General features: G+C 44.2%; 1 protein-coding gene across 1 annotated transcript in view; it reads left to right on the forward strand.

The window, feature by feature from the left end:
• Positions 1 to 1,361: 1,361 nt before the first annotated feature.
• NR2C2 (nuclear receptor subfamily 2 group C member 2) overlaps positions 1,362 to 22,749 on the forward strand; it is a 93,142-nt gene continuing 71,754 nt past the window's right edge. Inside the window, exon 1 of the mRNA XM_090022687.1 lies at positions 1,362 to 16,854. The gene's annotated coding sequence lies outside the window, so the exon portion shown is untranslated. The remainder of the gene's footprint in view (positions 16,855 to 22,749) is intronic.

Raw genomic sequence — 22,749 nt, forward strand, 5'->3', positions numbered from 1 at the left:
TACATAGTCATGACTTAGAACATTTGTAAACAGTCCTCATGACCTGAGGACTTACGTAGTTTTACCTAAAAAACTACACAAGTCAGATGGAGTCCAGCTCAGTATTATTAACTGGTTGCCTCTTCCTCCTTGATCTGTCACTTTTTTCCATACATAAACCTGCATACCTTATAAACTCCATTGTTTAGATTACTGGGAGGCTCCACAATGAGGATGTATACTATGCCATTTCAAAAAAAACTATCCAATTAGATTTTCATAATCAGCATCATACTTACGGACATGGGCCATATTTTTTATTGCTTTAGTCAGGCCGCACTTTACTCCAGCAAGTCATTCCAGAGACTACTGTAAAAGAGCCCAAACGAAGAAAACAGCAGCCAGGACAGTATTTCTAGAAGGCCACTATTACAATCAGAAAAAAAGAAAAAGAAGAAAGACTGCCTTAAGCCAGCTTTGCAAACTGTTCTGGAAAACCACTTTGTGCCTGGAACAAGTACAATGGCTTTGGGAGCTCTCCACATCACTTGGGTAACCAGTGCTCCTGATCTGGCTCTATCCTACCTTTATGCTGCAGTTATGGCAGTGGAGGAGTCCTACAAACCCATACAGAATGACTCTATGCACTGCAGAAAGCTCCCATTACAGCCTGCCCCTTTCCTCTTCCCTTTCACAGGACATAGCTTGTGTACAGGAGACAAAACCCTGCCCAATGAACTTGAATGCTCCTGACTATGAATAGCAGCGGACACACTAGCAGAAAGGACCCACTGCGCACAGCTAATCTAGGACACCAAGTTCTTAAAGTAAATGTCCCCCCTTTTAGCTCCCTTTCAAGTTGGCAACAAAAGGCCTTTGGAAGTTACACACAGACTACTGGAACTTGTTTCACTTGTCACCTAGTCCTGGTTAAAACAAAGGGTCTACATTCAAGGGAGTGCCTATGGATACTTTAAATGCCAATGTTTTAAGCACTGTATAAGTGCAGCTATGTAATGCATGCAACTGGACTACTTGCATGAATACTTATTCTCAGTCTTGTTCCAAGGTCAAGTCCTCAAATCTTAGCAGCTCATAAGAAGCTACTAGAATTGCTATTTCCAAAAAGACTCAAAGGGCATGTCCAGACAAGCGTGCACGTGCCTCTTGCTGCATCACAAATGCCTTTGAGGTGGGGCAAGAGGCACGTGCAGGAACAAAAAAATGTTCCCCATGCTGCAAGTTTGCAGCGCAGGGAGAAATTTAGACTCCTGGCCAGGGGTCTAAAACCGCTCTGCAGAAGAGCGGAGTAAGGCACAGTCCCAGGCCATGCCACGGAGTCAATCCTCCAAAAGAGATGCTTTGGTGTCAGCCAGAGCATCTCTGGTTCTCCTGCTGCCTCTGACCCGTGCTGTCCATAGGGGCAGGGAGATTTCATGAGTGTGGGTGGGTGAGGGGCAGCAGGGGATATGGAGGCATTTGGGGAGTGGCAGGGGGATGTCTCCAGGGCTGCGGGGGTGAGGACCCAGCCCAGCCCTATGCGGCTCGCTAGTCTGGCTTTGCGCCAGAGGGGGTCACAGGGCTCTGGGAGGTGTGCACAGGACCCGTGCCTCCTGGAGCTGTGTGACCTGCTCCAGGGCAAAGCCGGACTAGCAAGCCATATGGGGCTTGCCCAGGTCCCACTGCATGCCACCGCTCCATAGGCACAGCGGGGCAGAGGCAGGACATGGTATGGGGGTACCGCATGCCACACCCAAACAAGTCCTGCCATCCTTGGGGCCCCTCTGCTGCCTGGCTGGGCCGTTCTCATGGTGGCAGGACCTGGTCCAGTGCAGCACGCAGTCCCTGCATGCTGCACCAGGTCCAGCCACCATGACCCAGCCTGGGCAGGTGGCCGAGAGGCCCCAGAACCAGCAGGACCTGGCTGGGCCAAGTGCACGGTTCCTGCTTGCTGCGCCAGGCCCTGCCGCCATGGCTCAGAGAGCCCCAGTCCTGCTGTAAATTATGGGCTCTAGCCCACCAGAGTGCCTGGGCCCTTGGGCAGGTGGGCTGTGGCTCTTCAAGGTGCCTGGGACCCTGGGCAGGGGGGCTGTGGCCCTCCAGCATACCTGGGACGGGTGGGGGCTATGGCCCTCCAGGGAAAGCTGGGAGCCTGGGCGGGTGGGGGCTGTGGTCCTCCAGCAAGCCCGGGACCATGGACAGGGGGGGCCTGTGGCCCTGTGGGGGATAGGGGCTGTGGCCCTCCAAGGGGCAGCTAGGGCCCTGTGGAAGGGGGCATTCCATGTGCTGTGGTGGGGGCTGCACCCTATGGGGGCCAGGGGACCCACCCCTCATGAGCAAGCCCCCCACACCCACAGCAATCACCCTACATCTACCCACATCCCTCCACACACATCTCCCTGCCTTTCCCCACACCCCTTCCCACAAACACCACATCCCCCCAGCACACACCCATCACGTGCAAAGAAAACGAAAAGCACACATCAACACATACAGGTATTTAGAATTTATTTTATCATGGTGACAGAGACACTGGTAGGCTTGCACTTTGCTTTAACATTGTAAATACACCAATAAAGCATTAAGCAACTGATTGCTGTCTCTCTCAATATATGGTACAAGGGGTACTGTCCCCAGGTACCAAGTGGCCAGGCCCCAGAAGCTCTTGAGAGCCAAATAGCCCTGAGCTGCTTGCCAGGGCAGCTTTTTGTACAGATGGGGCCAGGACAAGGCAGCTTTTTATACTGCTGGGGACAGCACAGGTGCTGGCCTCAGGCTCTAGCTCCCCCTGGCTGCAGATCCAGGAGGAGCCAGGCAGGGTTATTTTGCCAAGTGGCACAATTTTCTCCACAACAAAGTTCACGTCCAAGCACGTGCGCCGAGGCAAAAAGCCCTGGCTCAAATTTGCACTGCGCTTGCAGCATCTCAAATAGAAGCATGTGCTTGCATGTGTGGACATGCCCAAACAGTCTTAAGAATTTTTTATATTTGACAGTTTATTTTAGTCAGCCAACTGTTTTACAAGAGATTTTTGGCAAATTATATTGAAGACATCAAGCATCTTTTCATCCTGCGTGCAGTTACAGCTGAACAGATTTTATGAGCTGAATCTCATTTGTAAGCAGTGAATGTCTGACAGAAGATTGCTGGTTCTCAGATACAACTATTTTGACGTCTTTATTCTGAAGTGAAAGCCAAGTCAAAGTTAATGCTACCCATCACAGATGACAAAAATATTATTCTATATTATGTTAGGCACCAAGACACACAAATTAGTATGAGGTGTTGTTCAATGAACAGTGTATGGCACGTATGGCCCAACTTTTTATGGGAAGACAAAAGTACATGAAAACTAAAGAATTTGAATTACACACAGAGGTTTCTAAACTATGCATAAATTTGAACCACAATATAGTGGTGGGAAAAAAAGTTCGTTTTGCTTCCTATGCTCTGAAAGCCTTCTCTATGCCATGCCAAGTACACGCTAGTTTAAAGCCACATAAAACTTTTTTCAATTCAATCTTTTTATTCGTCCAAACATATAATTTAATCAAAACCAAAGCCATTAATTAACAGAGATGTTATCAATTTACCAGATTTTTCACAAAAAGGTTTCTAAGGTCCCTTCCCAAGAGACCTGAACTGACCAATGATGTCTCATGAAAACAATCAAAAGGTATGTGTCATTCCAATACAGAATGAAAGCTTCCAAACTCTCCAAGTGACCTTATAGCGCTATCTCCTCTCAGGCAGCTCTACTTCTAGCATTCTAAGCCATGCAACTTGGGGATAGAACTTTTTAATCAGATTTTGTTGCTGCTTTCACAGATGTTGAAGGCACTAGAACTACAGCCCGAGACCATTTATTGGATCCAAGTTTTGCTAGCAGCTTTAAAAATTCTTCTACCTAAATATTGCATCTTTTATCTATGCTATTTCCTCCCTCTTCAAAGATACAAACCACTAAAGTAAATATAAAATTAAAAAGATGGATAGAGATTAAATGATTAGTAATATTTTGTGCAACCATTCCCTTCTAGTTTATTAGTTCAAGTGCAGCCATAAGCAATCATTAAACATTTTATTGTTTGTCATCTAATTTTAGATTTTGTTCTGGTACAGTATATTGGTACAATGCGTGTGGAAGTCGTCATATTCCAAAAAGTCAAGAGATGCAAACCAGTTCACCAAGTCTTAGGATGGACCAGGGTGACTAATGTCACCATCTGAAACTTCAGTTTGAAGATTACTAAATTTCCCATGGTCCAAGACGGGTCAACACTCTCCACTTCAGGATAACAATGCTGCAGAACATTCTTCCCCAGTTCTGGTGGATAGGGAATACCTTTTATGGCTCTTGGAGAAAAGCACCAGCAAAGGTAAGACACAGATACCACTGAGCCAGACTAAAAGAACCTGGCCCAGGACAAAAAAAGGGGTTTTCATCAATGCTGTAAATACTGGATCCTTTGCCTGAAGTTAGGGCCAGTGTAGGGGCCAAGATCTCACCCCTCCCAAGGTTTTCTTCATAGCTTATCTTCATGCCCTTCGCTTCAAACTGGCATTTTCCTAATGCAATACAACTCAAGGTCTGCAAGCTATGGAACCTCATTTTAGTTCTATGGTAATAACAACAGAAATCAAGAGCCAGTCATTCAATTTACACAACTGATCCTGTGCAGTAAAGGTAACAAGCATCTGACAGAGAAAAAAAATAGACTATAACCATAACACTAAAGACTTTATTATAATTAATGTACAATATGGGGCTGAATTAAGTTTGAACAATTACCTTTGATGTCTATGGTATGCTGAGTACACAACAGCCACCTGCCATTCTATATTTCAAAAATACAAATATTTTTAATGCATCGGATGGTACAGCTCACTTCAAAGAATTAGAAGACAGATGCATTACCCTTCTGCATTTCATGCAGTATAAATTCTGGCTAAAAGTTGTTAGGAGCTTTCTCTCTTCAATCTGAGGAAAAATATGAGCAATGAATTTTGCATTGTAAGTGGCTACAGAAGGACTATTGCCTTCACATGCAATATTACTTCAAGAGTACACAAGGCTTGAGAAGAAACAATAAGCCATTCTGCAATGGCATCAGCTAGGCTAGACGTGGTATGAAGTACAGTACTTCATAGGGCCATATTCAATTCAGCTTCGGACTGAATCCAGGACAGTGACTATTTGAATCACTGTCCCCAACTCAATTCAGCCGAATCTGAATATGAAGATTCGATGTTGACTCAAGAGTCAGTGATTAGGCCATAGACACAGCTTTAAATGCGTTTTCTACATACCTTGAGGTACCAGGAGTGGCTCACGAACGCTGTGATGCTGGGGCAGATGGAGCATCCCACAGGAGCAGTGGGGCCCTCAGCTTGGCAATCGGCTGTGGCGGGGGGATCCCAGGTGCACCCCCAGACCCAGCAATCACTGAGATGGGGGGGGGGAAAAAAGAGTGGCACAGAGAGGTCCTCCTGCACTTTCTCCAGTGGACCCAGAAGTGAACCAGAAGTGCTTCTGGTCCACTTCCGGGTCTACTGTCGAGTGTGCTGGGGAGCCCCCTGTGCTCCTGTGGGACACTCCATGCACTCCAGCATCGTAGCATTCACAAGCCACTTGGTACCTTGAGGTACAGACACAGATTTAAATGGGGTTTTTTTGTTTACGTATCTTCAAATTGATTTGGAGGGTTCCCATTCAATTAGGAGATGAAAGGGTCTCCTGATTCGATTTGGATTTGGAGATTCGGCCACTAAACTGAGCCAGATCTCCGCCAAATTGAATCGGGGATAGAAGCTTTGCACAGCCCTAGTACATATCACCACCCAGATTCTTGCGCTCAGTCGGGTGAGGCATAAGTGATGCACAGGGAGGGGCACATACCCCCCACCCCCAAGAGTGCTAGTACTCCCCCTGATGGCAAGGGCTCCGGCCGCTAGGGGGGCACAGAGAGCATTTGTGCCCCCCCCCCCACCAGAAATTGGCTCCACTGGCAGGACATCAGTGGTGGAAGTCCTGGCACCTCCCCCACTGCTGTGCCGCTGGTGCACTTGGCAACCAGCCACTGGGGGAACCCCCCCAAATCACCTGTGGCCCCCCCCCCCCAGACTCAGAAGCACCAGCCACCCATGTGGTGAGGGGCTGCAGCCTGGCCAGACCAGCTGTGGGCAGGAACCACTTCCAAAGTCCAGCAGGCAGGACCTGGTGGGAAAGGGAGCGCCATGCCCCATGGTTGCCGAGGTGAGGCAGCTCTGCCCACCCAGTAGCAGTTGGGGAAACAACTCCACACCCCCTCTCATACAGGGCCCCACTGCAGCCCCATGCCCTACCATGGACACAGAAATCTGCAGGGGGGGGCACACATGGCCCCCTGCATCACCTGGGTCCCCCATCTTTCCCTAAACATGTCACCTGTGCCCACACACCTCCTTCCCCACATACCCACCCTCTTTTTTACGTACTCGTGGATTGGGTACCGGGGGCAGCAGGTCAGGAGTGAAGGGCAGCAGCAGGGCTGAGCGTAGGGGCTCTGGCTTAGGAGTGAGGGACAGCAAGGGCAGGAAATGGGATGGACACAGCCACAGCTAGACCCGCATCCTGGTGAGTGAAAGGGGCAGGGGGAGTTCTGATTTTCCATGGTAAAAAAAGCAAAATCAAACACCAAAACACACAGGTATTTAGAATTTGTTTTATTATAATGACTGAGCCACTGGTAGGCTTTCAAATTACTATACAACTGTAAAACACTAGCATTTCATTTCAATCATGGAAAGACAGAGATTTGTTTTAATTAGAGAATCTCTGATTTTTAAAACAGAGAAAACCAGGATCCCTGATCATCATAAAATAAAATGATTATCAGACTACCTTTCTTCAACTACAAAGTTATATGTTCAGCTTCTACTATCTATTACATTTCAGTTACCTCCCTTTTTTAATCAGGAGGAAACAATTACATAATTGTAAGAAACAAACAGTGAAACTGGTCGTGTAAGTTGGGTTTCTAACCAAGTAACACTTTAAGAAATGGGGATGACCGTCCCTGGAAAAGCATCCTTTTCAGTATACCTCTAACTTCCAATTTTATTTGCACGGTTAAGAGGCTTAACTACATTAAGCAAGGACTATGTTCAAACTGTTCCTACTTGTTGGTTTTTGTTGTGGGTTTTGTTTTGTTTTTTTAAATAAAAACCTTATTGCAAGTAGTTTATATTTCATTTTCTTTCAAGTAAGGATATAAAAAAACTAGACTGTAAAGTTTATCTGCAGGCTTTTATAGTATGCTATTTTCACAGCATGTTTATTCACAGAAACATAGTACTGGAAGGACCTCCTGGGTCACTGATTCCAGTTCCCTGCCATCACAGGTTTATTGAACAGTCATTTCTAGTACTCCTTGCAGGCTATGTATCTGATATACCAAAATGGTTTAAAGATTTATTCTGCCTTGTGCTGCCTCCTAGTAGTATCCAAGTCATTTGATCATTTAGAAATTTCAAGGCTACATGGGATTTTGCTTGAACAGATCATATTGGACTGGTACCAGTCCTAGTCTGATTCTAACACTGCTCAGAACTTAGGCTTTAAAGAGGGGGGCGCTGAGGGGGAGAAAAAGGAACAAGGTACATAATGAGGATAATTGAACAATGCAGTAAAAGGACAAAAAATATTTCCTAACTATTATGGGTAGCTTTCACCCTGAAACATGATAGCTGCTTAAGTCTCATCCTACCTAGTAAGCATAATCATAAAATCATTTCTTACTAAAAATTAGAGTATTCCACACTTTTAGTAAAATATCTGCAGTATTTAACTATATGACCAGCTGCTACAGGAAATTCAGGCACCAGAAACCCACTCTGCTAAGTACAGTACAAAGAAAAAGACAGTCTGCAACCCAAAGAGCTTACGATCTAACTGCAAAACAAGAGAGGACAGATAGATATGCACAGGAGAATAAGGAAACAGAGACCATACTGGTCAGCAACAGAATATGAATTTGTTCAAACAGTACAATAAGAAAAGAAAACAAAAAATCACCTTCTGCTAAATCAATAAGGTATTCAAGCCAAAAATAAAAACATAACAAAACAGAGTTCACTGTGGAGGTCATACCAAGTTACCTTAGTTAGCTTCTAAGGTAATTTACTTAAAACTGGTACAAGTCTCTGAGGCAACAAAAAACTGTGCTAAAACACTAACATAATTCAGCTTCCTTGCCTGTAGAAACAAGAGTAAGAAAGGCAAAATCCACAACAAACAGCAGACTCCTCCCTGTTTACAGAAAAAGTGGGGAAGACTACTAGAGATCCCCAGGTTACCTGGGAAGCATTTGGATGTTATAGAAAGCTGCTATAGGAAGCCATCAAACATATTCTGACCAGGACTGGTTAAAAACCTTAGGCATTGAAAGGCTCAAGATTCAGTGTGGAACTCTTCCCCGTAATTCCACCTCCATTTGGTGGCATTTCAGTTAGAGAGAAGGAAGCAGAAAAGAATAACTAGCCTGCCCAGAACTGCAGAAGTGATACATATACAGTGCAGAAGTATGTATGAAGAAAGTTGGGATTTGCTACTAGGCAGAGGAAACTGTAAATCTCAAGTGTCCCCCACCCACAAAAGATGCCAATTTCCTCTGACAGTTCAAATCATGACTATGGAGCCATCTACACAAGTCAAGTTTTTCTTTATACTGTATAGCCCTGGACTATAGACATGACACCAGAGCTGGTCAGTTCCAGGAGGTGCTAGAGAGGACTTAATCTATTTAATGAATTGGAGGGATGGCACCATTTTCTGAACCAATCTTACAAAATGGTTAAAAACAAAACAAACAAACAAAAACCTATTAGTACATAAACATCACACAGCACAGTATTTAAACCAAGAAACAAAGCCATATCATGCAATGAAAGTGCACTTTACAAAAAGCCCATTTAAGTCCCACACCTCTATCCTGCGTGCTCTTGTAATTGTTAATGGAATAAAATCCACATAAGCAAACCTTTTTCTAGTTTATAATCCTCTCTCTCTCAACTTATTCAGTAAACAGGCAATTCGGTGCAGAAGACATCAAGCTTCGCTACCACGAAGCAAATATTAGACTTGGTTTCAGGAAGTATCCAGAAAGATAAGAATTTTCCTGCAACTAGTAGCATACCTAGCATGCAAAGAATTAGCAAGAAAGGGGGGGGGGGGAAAAAAAAAAGAGGATGAGCAATATTAGGATTTTAGCAGAGTGCACATGTATTTGCAAGCATTCCCAAGCATATACACTAGTCCTTCAAGTGCAATTTTTTCTACACATCATATTTACTCAAATACAAGAAAAGAGGGAAAAAGCCCCATATTTTATGTTCACATACAAGGAAACCTCACTACATACACTGTTTATCATTAAGTTTCTGCCAAAAGCAGGATAGGCTCAGTAATGGAGACCAACTATGAAGCTGATTAAATGCAGACAATACTAAGCAATACTATAAAACACATCGCCTGTATTGGGCAAGCATGCTGATAGGAATTTTTTTAAAACACATTTATGACACTACACTTGCAAAACTTCACATATTAAACATCCTTGTTTTACCAGAACTTCATATATATCCTTGTTTTACCAGACTACCAACTATGTAGTTCTACCAACTACATAACAAAATGATAAATCTACATATGTTAAAAAAACCTTAACACAACTTGCGTCTACTTTCCCCAACCCCCCCCCCCCAAAAAAAAACAATATCTTGAAAAACCTTTTATTACTTTGTAAGGAACCCCATACGTATCATTTAATCTCCCTCTAAAAATCTGTTAAACTCAAAAACATTTGCAACACCTTTGGAACTCCCAGTCTACTCTATTGGTTCCATGAAACAAGTGTGACTAAGTCTTTTCCTTCATTTCTAAGCCTTTTCTCCAAACTCTTCCTTGTCCAGGTCTCCCTTACATGATACTTGGCGAGATGAGCAGTATGCCCATGTTGCACCTTCCTCGCCCATCAAGATATTTCTCACAACAGGCCAAGCTAGATAAGCATGCTCCCTTTTGTCATTTGTCAGTCACCACCTTCCACACTTCCTTCACTTGTCCTTCTGTAAAGTTTCTCATTGGTGCCATCCTGGTCTCCCTCTCACAATTTTTGGTAACCTCCCGCAATCTTTCAGGACCTCCATCCCAACCTCGCCTGCTTTGTCTTTATAAAAAACTTTGCATTCTATGCAATGAACAGGAGTTTGCCATGTTCATGATTTCTTCCAACAGCCCCCACCTCTCAAGATCATACCTGCCACAAAAAAAAAAAAGTAAAAGAAAAAATAAAAATTAGCCAAAGCATGGTTTTTTTCCCCTTTCTTGCCGTTTTTGACATTGCTCTTATGTAGCCTGTGTAAATGAACAACCCTATGCCCAGCATCCTCCACCCCCACCATCTCTCTTGCTTTATACAGTTCCATTCTGGCTAGCCTCTCTCTTTTCACTTTCCAAAAGAACACACATTTCCCTTTGTACTTTCATCAACTGCCGCCATGATAGAAATACAATTCCAGTGTATAAAACGATCAGAAGTAGCACTGCCTTAACTACCACTTTTCCAGCAAAGAACATTGTCCTTCCCATCCACAAGCATGATTGTCATACCCCATCATCTTTTTTCACACTTTATTTTCTTTCCCTTCTGCCTCAACTGGGATCCCTAAAACTTTGATCTCTCCCTCCATTACTTGTAGGACCAAGCTTCTCTAGGTCCCTCCAGTTTCCTAGGTCCCATTATAGTGCATTTCATTTTGTTTAACTTAGACCCAAGTGCTTCACCATACACTGTCATAAGTTTTAGTATTCTTTCAATCGATAATTTGTCTCTAACCACTACACTGATGGTATCCATATAGACTGCACATTTTACTTCTCCCCCCGCCCAGTATCATGATGTCACTTACGATTTTATCTTTCCATTTTTGCACCAGTAGCTCCATTGCACATGCAAACAATATTGGTGACAATGGGTACCCTTGTCTTATCCACTTGAACATCTGAGTAAAGCTTTTAACGTCCATTTATTAGCTGTTGGCTTTCCGCCTCTCTATATAAACAGTCTTACCTAGCCTATCAATTTCTCCAGGAAACCCATTTTCCTCAACACTTCAAATATAAAACCACGCTCCACTCTATCATATGCTTTATCCAGATGCAAACTTGCACTGATGCATGTTCAGGAGAGGAAATTAAATATGGCAGTAGCATCTCTTATCAGCTGAATCAAGTAAAAAATTTGCCTGCCTGGGACTGTGCAGGTTTGATCTTCATGTAGTACTTTTCTCAGGTTCTTCCATATTCTCAAGGCCACCTCTCTTTGCCAGCAACTTGTTTATATTTAGCAAGGTAATTGGTCTCCAATTCTTCAGAAGCTCTTTCTTCCCTTTCTTGAATAATAAAATTACTATTGTGCTTGTAAAATCCTTCCCTGCTTCTTTTGCCATTATTTCTTCAACAGTTTCTATTATATCCATCCCCACCAATGGTCAGAATTTCTCATAAAATTCCATGGGTAGTCCATCTGCTCCTGGAGAATTTTTAAGCACTCCTCCACTTCCTTTAAACTTTTCTTCCATATAGTCTCTTCCTCTACATTTTCTTCAATCCCTTCCAGAAAACTCTTCATTTTCTTTCTATTCCCTTCTTCTAGTACAGTTCTTCACAATATCTCCTCACCACTTCCATGGCACTTTTCTACTCAAAAAAGCACTTCCACTGCTTTTTCACTTGGGTACCATCTTCTATCTATATTGCTTTTAGCTCTTTTTTTCCAGCCTTCACTCTGGCTGAAAAATATCAAGGCCATTCTTCATTTTCTTCTACCCAAGGTGCTCGTGCTAAAAATATTCATTCTTTTGTCTTACTTTCAAACCATCATTCCAGCTCCTGCTTTGTCTCTTCCAGTTCCTCTTGTACCCATCTTCCTTCTGCAGCTTTCTTTAGCACCTTTTCCATCTTTCTTTGAAGCACTCTCCATTCTTTAGTTCTTCTCCCCACATGTCTTCCGCCTGTTTTCTTGAAAAATTATCTTCTTCACCATCATCCACCATTTTCTGATACTCATAAAAATATTTCTTCAGGGTCCTCCACCCCTCATACTGTTTCATATGCACTTGACACACTTCCACATCTTATAACATTTAACCATACATTTAACTTTTACACTCCCTTTCCTGTGCTGATGGGAACTTACAAGGTTCAGTGCAGCCCACCTGAATAAAACATATGGTAGTCCCCATCAGGGCCAACTCTTTTTTCCAAGTCATGATCACACCGTTTTAACTTCCTAGTCACTCCCACAGCTGAAGTGGGCCCTTCTTTCCTGTTCCCAATGATTCCCGTTTCTTCATCAGCCTTAAATGTCTTGCAAACATCACCAAACAGGGTCCCAAACAGCTCATCCAGAATTCCTGTTGGCCCCTCTCTCAACATGTTGCATATAATTGTGGTCCCACTATCCAAAGCGCGACCACAATCAATGCCTCCAATGAGGCACTGATATGCCTCATCTGCATATCAATTTTTAGAGGATCTCAGGACTCATAACAAGAATGCTTCATTCTACTCATGAGTGGAAGGCTAATTAACTCATCATTCAGTGGGGGAGAAGGAATGTATCTGGAGTACACCACCCGCCCCCCAATGCTGAGCTGTGGGATCACCATGGCTTGAAATGAGATCGACTCCACTGGGCCCCAGCCCAATAAATTCTATGGTAAATCACAAGCTTTTTGGCTTTGGACTAATATCAGGGCCTAATGCATAAGCCAGATCTGCAAACTGGCAACCAGAACAGAATCCAGAACAGCCTGCTTCATAAGATACTTTTTGGAGGGCATCTGCTGTGATACGCGGGGGGGTGGGTATACATACCACCCAACTCACACCACCGTACCTTGGAGTTGCCATGGTTCTAAAAGATCCTGGAATCCTTCCAGAACAAATATGAACTGCATAAAGAGGCTCCACTGACCCTGACAAACCACCCTAAGACACAGGAGGTTGTAAGGGTTAAGGGGCAGACTGTCACCCGTGGATACTACCCGACAACAGCTGTGTGGGAGTACATCTTCCACAAAGACCTGCAGAAGGAGCACAGGAACTTGAACTGGCAGATAACACGATGGGCATTCCATATGCAACAGTGAGACAGAGAGAGGGGCAGAGGCCAATCGAACTGCCCCAGGCAAACCTGCCAATGGAAGGAGGTAATAATTGACCACATCCTTTGGAAGTGTCAATATGCCAGAGAGCTGTAGACAAGAGCAGGTGTACTCCTTATGATGGTAGCATGGGTCAAGAACCTCACCAGAGAGGCAGGTCTGTTCAGACACCTGACCTAGCAGCAAGGGACCCCAACAGTCTGCTCCGACCAACTCATCTTCTGCTTCAGGATTGCCATGAAAGACCAAGAACCTACTCATGTGCGGGCACATTAACCTCCAGTCAAGGACTGCATCAGAATGGGAGCAAGTTGCAAGCACAGTACAGGAACACAAAAGAATACGATGGGGAGAAGACAGCAGAGGACACATGGAAGAGAAAAGGCTGGCACAGATTGTTCAGAGATAGGACCACCACAAAGAGCAAAGACAATGATGAGTAAAAGGACTGGGGAAACAGATTGGGGGGGGGAAGATTTGGGAGGTAGGTGGAAGGTTGGAGGGAAAAGGGCACTGAGGCAGTCTTCTGCATAATTCTGACAGATAAAAGGAGATGGTGATAGGTGCATGGTTACACCTATTGTAAAGATGATGATGGTTTTAACTGCAGATGTGTATCATGGACCATCAAGTGAAGTGGACTGGTCACAAGACAGACCTGTAATAAGCGTATAGGTTGTAGTCATGTTGGTCTAAGGACATAGGCAATAGACCTGTAATAAATATTTTTGTAAAAAAATTACAAATATCTAAGTAGGTGGAAAAAGTGCCCCTCAAAAGTATGTTTCTGGAGTACCTGAGCTAAAATGTGCAGCAGTTTCAAAAAAGGTAAAATGCATCTGGATGAACTAGATCCCTGGGTATTCTATGAAACAAACACATCTGTAATAATTTGCAATGTCCGTTTTTTCAAATTTGATCCTCATTTTCATGTGGTCAGGGAGAGCACAGTCTGACGATAAGGAGAAGGGGCTGCAGGGAAAAATATTGAAAGTCCAGCGGACAAGAGAGCTACGTGATCCCTCTAGATTTATTTTCCCTTTCGTAGCAGTGGGAAGGGAACAAATTCAAGACAAACATACAGAATTAGATTCTATCCTTGAAAAATTATATCAAATATATAGGTTTTTCATTTACAGAATCCAATTATTAAGGGTCATCTTATAAATCAGGGTCCTCTATATTCACATAAATATGGTACATAAAATTATACTTTTGGACCCTATAGCAACTATCTTGGATACTAAACCTAGACTGAAGAGACAGCCACAGACCCTGATGTTCTCGTGATTCATTCTTAAAGACTCGAGTTTAAAGAAGAGCTATCAACAGGAAAAAGGGTTATTCTCTGCTCCCCACTCAGGACAGATGTACTTCACATTCCTACAAGAAAAGTTGTTTAAAAGGCAGGCATCTGGCTTTGTAGATAAAAATCAAATATTCACAATTTATGCAATTTAAAGTAGGTAGAGTGCTTTGGGTCATTTAATGTAAACTTCAGAATTCAGGGTCACAATTTCATGAATTTATATTCTTTTAGTGCAAAACAGGGACAAAAACAGCTAAGATTTTTTTTCCTTTTAACTTGTTTACAAATGTGCAAGGAGCCCAAAGGATCAGATACAAATGTTACAGCCCCAAAAGATTAACATTCACCTGCTATCCAATTTGTCTCCTTTGTTGACTGGTTATTTCTCTTTACCAAAAAGAGTAAAGATTCAAGTCTAAACATACCTTCTGAGCACAATAATTACAAGGGGAATTACACCTGCATAAGAAACTCCATAATAGTTACCATCATTACTTTTATGAAGTGCTGATATTCTGTTGTGGGACCTAGCTTTATAAAATAAGCTCAGTTGCTAAAAAATTTTTTTCAAAATCACTAGACAATTGAGAAAGTTCTGGGTTTACCCAGAATATCTACATTTTATTACGGAACTACAAACAAAAAGCATTTATCTATAAACTGCTGTTAAAAATGTAAACTATTATTCCACACACAATTGATTACAAAACATTTCAAAAAATAAAAGCATTAACTATACACCCAGATTACTTGTGAAGGCTTGCCTTTTACACAAACATTAGAAATGTTTATAGACAAGCTGCCTCATTTTTGGAAGAACCAAGGTTTGGGAGAGGGATGGAAATGCTCCAGGGGAAAACAAAAGGTTTTACTAATTTTTACCCTTTGTGTTGCCTGCTCTCTCACCTGAGACCACAGTTCTAATCAGAAGTATTAATTTGTCTCTGTCTTTACAAACTAGTAGATTTGTACTAGTAGATTTGTACTTTTATTTTTTTTTTGAATGTGCCTCACCTCCCAAAAGCTTATCTAACACCTCTTCCTGTTGGGCAAATAAAAGGTACCACCAAAAAAACTTCTCATTTCCATTAAGATTTTAAAAGCCTACACCTTTTCTAGAGCAAAAGCACAGTCCTAGAAGGTATCAAGAGCAAAACACCTGGTAAATAAAAACAGGGTAGGCCTCCTCCTTGCCCCTGCCTCCTCTGGTTACTAGGAAAGAAGGTATGATCATAGATTATTTAACAGTGGCTGACACAACCATCAGGAATTACAGTGTGGGCTGCACAAGCCTTCTGGGACCTCAGGGTACACATTCAGGTTGCCAGCCCTGCTGACATCCCTTATCTTCAGGTCTTTTCTTACAAGCTGCCTGGATCAAAGTGGGTCCAGTGTGAACAAACTTCCACATACAGCGCAGAAATGCCACCCCCCCAACCAAACCCCTCCACCTAAAGCACAGGGCATCCCCAGGCGCTAGCAGCAAGAGCAAAAATGGCACGGTTCCCAACCTGACAGCTCCCTCCTTGCAAGCACTGTACATGTTAAGTGAGGAAGACACTGCAACCAGCTTGTGAAGCCTGGTGTGGGTGCTCTCCCCTCAGTAACTGAAGCGGAAGTAAAAACACAGAGCTTCTCTCAGGCAAGAAGCCCCCAGCTGCTTTCAGACAGACAGTTCCTTCGAAATGAAACCTCCCTCCCTCCCAAGCAGCCGAAGGACACACAAGCCTCACAGGTGAGAGACTTCAGGTCCCTGTTTGCCCTCACTCCTCCACTTGAGGGGGCACACACACGGGTGTCAGGATGTCCCCAAAAGCCAGGACAAGACACGAGGGGCCTGCCCGACCCGCCAGACACGGGGGGAGGGGGGGCTGCCCCCACCCAGACACGAGGGGAAAGGGCTGGGGGGCGGAGGGGAAGCCCCCCTCGTACCTCCCGCACTGGGAAGGGGGGCCGACTCGGAACGTTGGCGCGCCAGCGTTCGGAGCGCTCAGGTAGCCCCTCCCCCGCCGTCCCCCGGCCCCGCCCCGCGAGGGGGATGGAGGGGGCCGCGGCCGGCGTGGTGCTGGGAAGAGGAAGCGGGGGGAGCGCTCCCAGGCGGCGGCGGCGGCGGCGGGGTCACGAACTCTGACCCCCGGCGGGGGCGCGACGCAAAAAAAAATAATAAAAAATTAAAAAAAAAAAAAATTAAAAAAAAAAAATCCCTGGAAATAAAACCGGTCAGTCAATAAACACCCGGGCCGGGCCGAGCTGGGCCGCCCCGCCGCTCACCCGCCCGCACCGCCCCCGCCCGCACGGCCCGGCCGGAGCCGGAGCCGGAGCTGGAGCCGGGGCCCCGCTTGGCGCCAAAACCTGAGGTAAATCCGTGCGGGCCGCGGCGGGGGGCGGCGGAGCGGGGAGAGGCGCTTGCCGCCCGCGCGCGGGGAAGATGGAGTCTGAGCGGGCGGAGGCGGCGGCTTGAACCCGACCCTTTTACCTTTGCCACCGGGAGGGCGGAGGGGAGGGGGCGGCGGGTACTTTGCATACGGGGCCGGAGCCGCCGCCATCTTCCCGGCCGCTCCCCCCGCCGCCGCCATGCCCGAACCCTGCCCAACCTGACAGCAGCGCGGACCGGAGGGAAGGAGGAGGGGGGGCTCTAATGGCGGCGGCGGCCCCGCCTGGGACTTGGCCGCTCGCCAGCGCCGCCATCTTGTGCTTCGCCGCGGCCCTCGGCTGTACCCCCCTCCCCCCGGTCTCATCGGGAGGCGGAGCCCTCTGTTTGACTGGCAGCGACCTCGGCCAATCGGCGCGGCCCCCAGCTGCCATGCGCTCATTGGTTGGAACGAGAGGAGGGAAAGTGGCCCGCGAGGCCGAGTGCGAGGGGAGCGGCCAATGGGTGGAGGGGCCCCAGGGCACCGCCAATGGGCACGTTTGGAACTGTCCCCGCGGGGGGTCGGGACTCACGTGTCAGTGAGGCAGGGGCAGTACCCCACCTGGCACGGTGCGGGCGTGGGCTGGGGGGTCGTTCACTGCTGGCTCGTTGCCCCGGGCCTTGTTCAGGCTACAACACGTTCCGGGGGGACACACCTGAGGTGTGCAGAGCCTGGCTTTCTCCTGCGACACTGCAGGGCATATGCACAAGTCACCTCTCAGCCTCCTTAAGGAGAGGGAGGCAAGGAAGTGCATATGTACACACATGGGTGTATGTGTGGGTGTGTTATATGTACACACGTGTATGTGTTTGTAGGCACACACTTTCCAGTGGAGCTAAAGAAATAGATAATGCAAAAAAGTAGACAAAAATTATAAACCACAACCAACCCAACCTCCACTATGTATGATATTAAAATGATAAGAACATCAGAACTTCCGTCTATTGAGTCAGACCCTGAGTTCACCTTGCCCAGTCTCCTAGTCACACCACAGCAGAGTGGATCCCTAAAAGCAGAGTGACCTGGATATGACCAGGGTCCCCACTGCGCACCACTGCATCTCTCAGGTGCAGACTCCAGTATGGCGGCTGGGGTGGTGTGGGTGCTCAGGTCATGAGTTCAAGGCCATAGTAGAAGAGCTCAGAGCACAGTCCTGCCTGATTCCAACGAATCTGTGAATTCTGCTAAATACCTTGTCACCAGGACACGAAAAAAGGAAGGAAGCCTCCAGCGTGTAAGGTCTAGGACAGTGGTTCTCAAAAGTACAGATATTCTCAATTGTTCCACAACCTTTCTGCAGACCATGTGAAGGGAGCTTGCAGACTAGTGGCGGTCCGTGGACCACAGTTTGAGAACCTCTGGTCTAGGAAGTTCTAATTCAGAGGCTTTGCCTGTAACTCCCATGCTCCACAGCTACTGGTAATGACATGGCAGAAAAGGTTTAAAAAGCTCAGTCAATATAACTAACAGAGAAGCTTGGAAGTAAAGATGATTTTAACAAGCATTAAATTGATCTTGCATTATGTTATTGACAAAATAATGAGATATGGCAAATAATTATTGCCTGGTTACAGTATGAATTTAATATTCTAAAGCAAATGTATTTTGTCAGGTTCTCTTTCCTCAATGACATCTGTTTATTTTTTAGTAGCTGCTTCATATTTTTTTCATTTATGTGAAATAAATACATATCCTTCATGTTGTTTGATATATTGTGTTCATATGTTTGGTGTTCATATGCTAATTAATTGTGCCTTCCTGGTTCCCAGTAAAATAAAACAACACTCTGGAGGGAGGTTAGAGCTGTTCTCCTGGTTTAACAGATCAGGATGCTTCTACACAGAAGACCTGAATCTGCTGTTCACATTGAGTAGCATATCTTTAGGTTGTTTTGGTGATTCTGGTGGAACTACTCACACAAATAGATATTACTCACTGTAAGTGCAGGTTCCAGAACCCAATCAGTGGACCTGATGGTGATGATTAGGAAAATGAATAATTTATCTAGTCACTCACAGCTACATTAGAGAACAGGAGTGCTTAGTCTCTGGGAGGCTGGTGCTGCCTCCCTTAAGTCCACAGTCTGAAAATATGACTCTTACTACAATCTAGAGATTTTTTCCTGAATTTTTTAAATTATTTCTGAACTTTTGCTCTTTTCAGTCAGTGGTGTAACTAGGCAGGGTGGCCAGGACAGCCATTATGAGCACCAACTTAAGGACGGTCAGAAAAAATAGTTGCAGTCAGCCACACAATCACAGTCCCACAGCCTGATAGTAACCAGAAGCTGCCCTGTGCGCCAGGTACCCGGCCATGTTGTTACACCTCTGTTTTCAGAAGCTGGGAGAGCACATTTGTACCTACTGACTACAAATTCACCACACTACTATAACTGCTTAGCTAGCTATGCCAGTGCATAAGTGGGGGATTTGTACTCCTGCATTTGATAGCCATCTCTGCTTGCACATGCAAACCATCACTTACCTAGGAGCAGTATTGTCTAGTGCAGGGGTGGGCAAAATGCGGCCCAAGGGCCAGATACAGCCTGCCAGGACCTTCTATTCGGCCCGCGGGGCCCCTAAAAATTTAGAAAATTAATATGCATCTGCCCCCGGCTGCCTGTTACGTGGCCCTCGATGGCTTGCAAAAACTCAGTAAGCGGCCCTTCACCCAAAATAATTGCCTGGCCCTGATCTAGTGACTGGGACTGGGAATTAAACCCTTAGGAGACCAGGGTTTAATTCCCAGCTCTACCACTGGTCACTTTGGTCAAAAGTCACTTCACCTCTGCATCTGTTTCCTCACTTGAAGAAAAGGAATAACGATTCTTTGAGAACAATGGATGAAAGGCACTGAAAGCCAGGTGGTAATGTTATTCCTGAAATCCAGTGTATGTCAGAAAATGGAAACAGTAAACATTGTTTCATTTGGAAATCAGGTTTAATGTGTAGATCCTATTTTCTGACACTTTCTGTGGTGGAAGACCTTGAGTCACACATTTTATTTTCATTTTTTAAATAAATTTCTTTAAAAGTAATTTTTAATGGATGGCTGTTAAATATGATGGCAAGAGATGGTAGATTAGCCATATTTTCCATAAATTTTATAATTCTAAACTGATTTTCACAATGATTGCCAAAAGGTAGTGTTCTGAAAACAAATGTCCATGCTTGTGCCTTTTTATGCTTCTATGTAACTGTTTCAAGTGCTGCTAGATATTATGGATGTAGCCGTCTTTTGGTAAAACATTAACTGTAAACATTAAACATCAGCCTGTATGTTGAGCCAGCCTAGAAAAACATGTTTCTAGCTGCACATGATTTTACAGGTGGGCCTGAACCGTAGCTCTGTAAAGGACCATCTGCAATCTCAGATGCATTGGTTTGAAATTTTCAATTAAAACTTTCCCTAGTTTTAGAATGTTTAGATTTAACATTTTGATCCTGCCCATTTTAAAGAGAGTTTGAGCTGCAAACTCATAGCCAACTCTTCTGTCTGGTTTCAGGTTTTTGGCTTGAGCTCATCTCTACTTAATAGGTAGGAGTTCACGTAAACCTAGATTTTAAATGTTCTTAGAACACAGACATGATTTTTGGGTAAGTTGAGGTAAATATTAACAAGTTGTCAGTGACATAGCAACCTACATTTCTTGTAGACATAGACTGTGGGATAATAAGTGTCACATATAGTTTATGCAGAGATTGACTAGGTTTAACATTATTAGTAGTGGCCAGCTGAGTTTCTCCAGGTATCTATACTACTTAAAAATCAACAGTTTAAAATTTGGAATTATGCAAGACAGCTCTCTCACACTTTTTTATGTTGATGAATGAACTGTAGTACCGTTTCTCATTGAACTATGACCAAAAACACGTGTCATTTAACTGTATGTGGAAGAGTCAATCAGCTTGATGCTTTGTTCAGAATAACAATTGGTTAGGAAGCTAAGCTAAGATGTTCAGTATTTAGTAACAGCCGGTATTTCCACACTTCCCTCAATAAATCCATGCGTGTCTTAAGAGGATGTGTAGCCAATATTATGAAGTAACCTCTCATTTTCCTGCCCAGCCTTCTTGTATTTATCATATTACTAATCACTGGAAAGCAGGATGGGGGTAGTGTAGGCAGTGGAGTGGTATGGACACTAAGGTACGTGGTTGATAGTCCACAAGTTGTAAGTTTGAGGCCCTAGCAGTACTCATGGCACAGCCATCTCAGCAGAATTTGCAGATGTATAAGAATCTGAATACAGTAGACCCTCAGTTTACATGAGTATTGTATTCCAGGGGGATTTTGTATAAGTTGGGATGATGTTCCCAACAGGAAATAATAGAATAGTGAGGGGTTGTGTACTGTAGTCGCAGCTTTTTTTCCCCTCTTTTCTCAGTGGAATCATCTTTAGGAGGCGCGTCTGGTGTCTCACCTATGCATCTTGAAATGCCGCTACCACAATGGCAGTACAATGGCGGCACAGCTCTGCCTGATTCCACCTGCAAATCTTGTAAGGTGTTCACATATATACGTGGATCTCACAACTGTCTGCATATATACACGAATGACGTGCATCTCGAGGGGCATTTTCCAGTCCAGGCCCTAATAAAAAATAGTGTAAACCAAGACATGCGTAAGTCAGAATGGCATAAATTGGGGGTCTACTGTATCTTGTCACAAGGACCTGGGAAGGAAAGAAAGAAGTTCAGGTTTCAGGAGTGACTTGGTTTGATGAGACTTCTGGGTCTTATCAGTTCATGCAGGTCTAAGTTGTTTTTGCACAGATTTCTAGACTTGAACATGTAACTTTTTTTGTTTGTTTTTCTAAAATGACTGTCTGCCTGCTTGCCATAAACATCACCTATGGCTAGTCAATCAGTGGCAATAGAAACAACACAGTGACACCTTTACTTCATACGTTTTCTTGTTCAAGATTATTTGAATTCCAGCATTCTGGATGCTCCAGGACAGCTCTTTTCCTACTGGAATGTAACCACATTTCTCCTTTGTGGAGAATGAGTGTCTGCTCAAGTTGGGCCAATAATGGATTTTCTAGGTTATTCATAATTAATTACATCCATGATTTATAATTTCTGATAAATCAAAGTCAAACTTCTACAAAATTTGGTGAATCTAAAAAAAAAGTTTTAAAAAGCCTGGTTTCTGGCCAAAGGAAACATTTGGTTTGACTGGAAAATTTAGTTTCAATTTTAGAGGTAACTGATGTATATATGTTTAATGTAGGTGGTATTTTTTTTTATTTTTTTTTCTAAATCGCTCTAGCTTTTTTTCTCCCCCATCCTGCCTGAAAAGGTCATTGGCAATACTAGTGGCCTGAGGATGACTTCCAGCGTCGGCAGGTTAAAAGTTTTTAGCATGGTTAAACACAAAACCGAAATTGTTCTTGTACGCTATGGATGCGTCTTAAAGGCATATACCACCATGCTATGAGACTTGTCAAAGCATACCTGCAATACAGTTGTTGTTAGATAGCAACATGTAGTACATGAAATAATGTCAATGAACAGTAAAAATTGGGTTCCAAATTCTAAAATTCAAAGGATATGTTCTTGATAAGTAGGATTATTTTTAGCTTATTTCGATTCAGTTAACTTTTAACTAGGGAAACATGCAGAAAAATCTGAACCCCACAGTGACTGTACTCCTATAAGTAATAAAAAGACCACTGAAAGAGTAAGGCTGAAATCCTGGCCCCATTGAAGTCAATGACAAAATTCCCATTGACATCAGCATAGCAAAGATTTCAATTTGAATGTGTAGAAAAATAATAACTGTCTTCGACACTGTTTCTACTAACTAGTATTGACACTAGGTAAGTGGGTCTCTTAC

This window comes from Crocodylus siamensis, chromosome 11 (genome assembly GCF_052110815.1).
Source record: "Crocodylus siamensis isolate JL-2025a chromosome 11, ASM5211081v1, whole genome shotgun sequence".
Taxonomy (NCBI): Eukaryota; Metazoa; Chordata; order Crocodylia; family Crocodylidae; genus Crocodylus; species Crocodylus siamensis.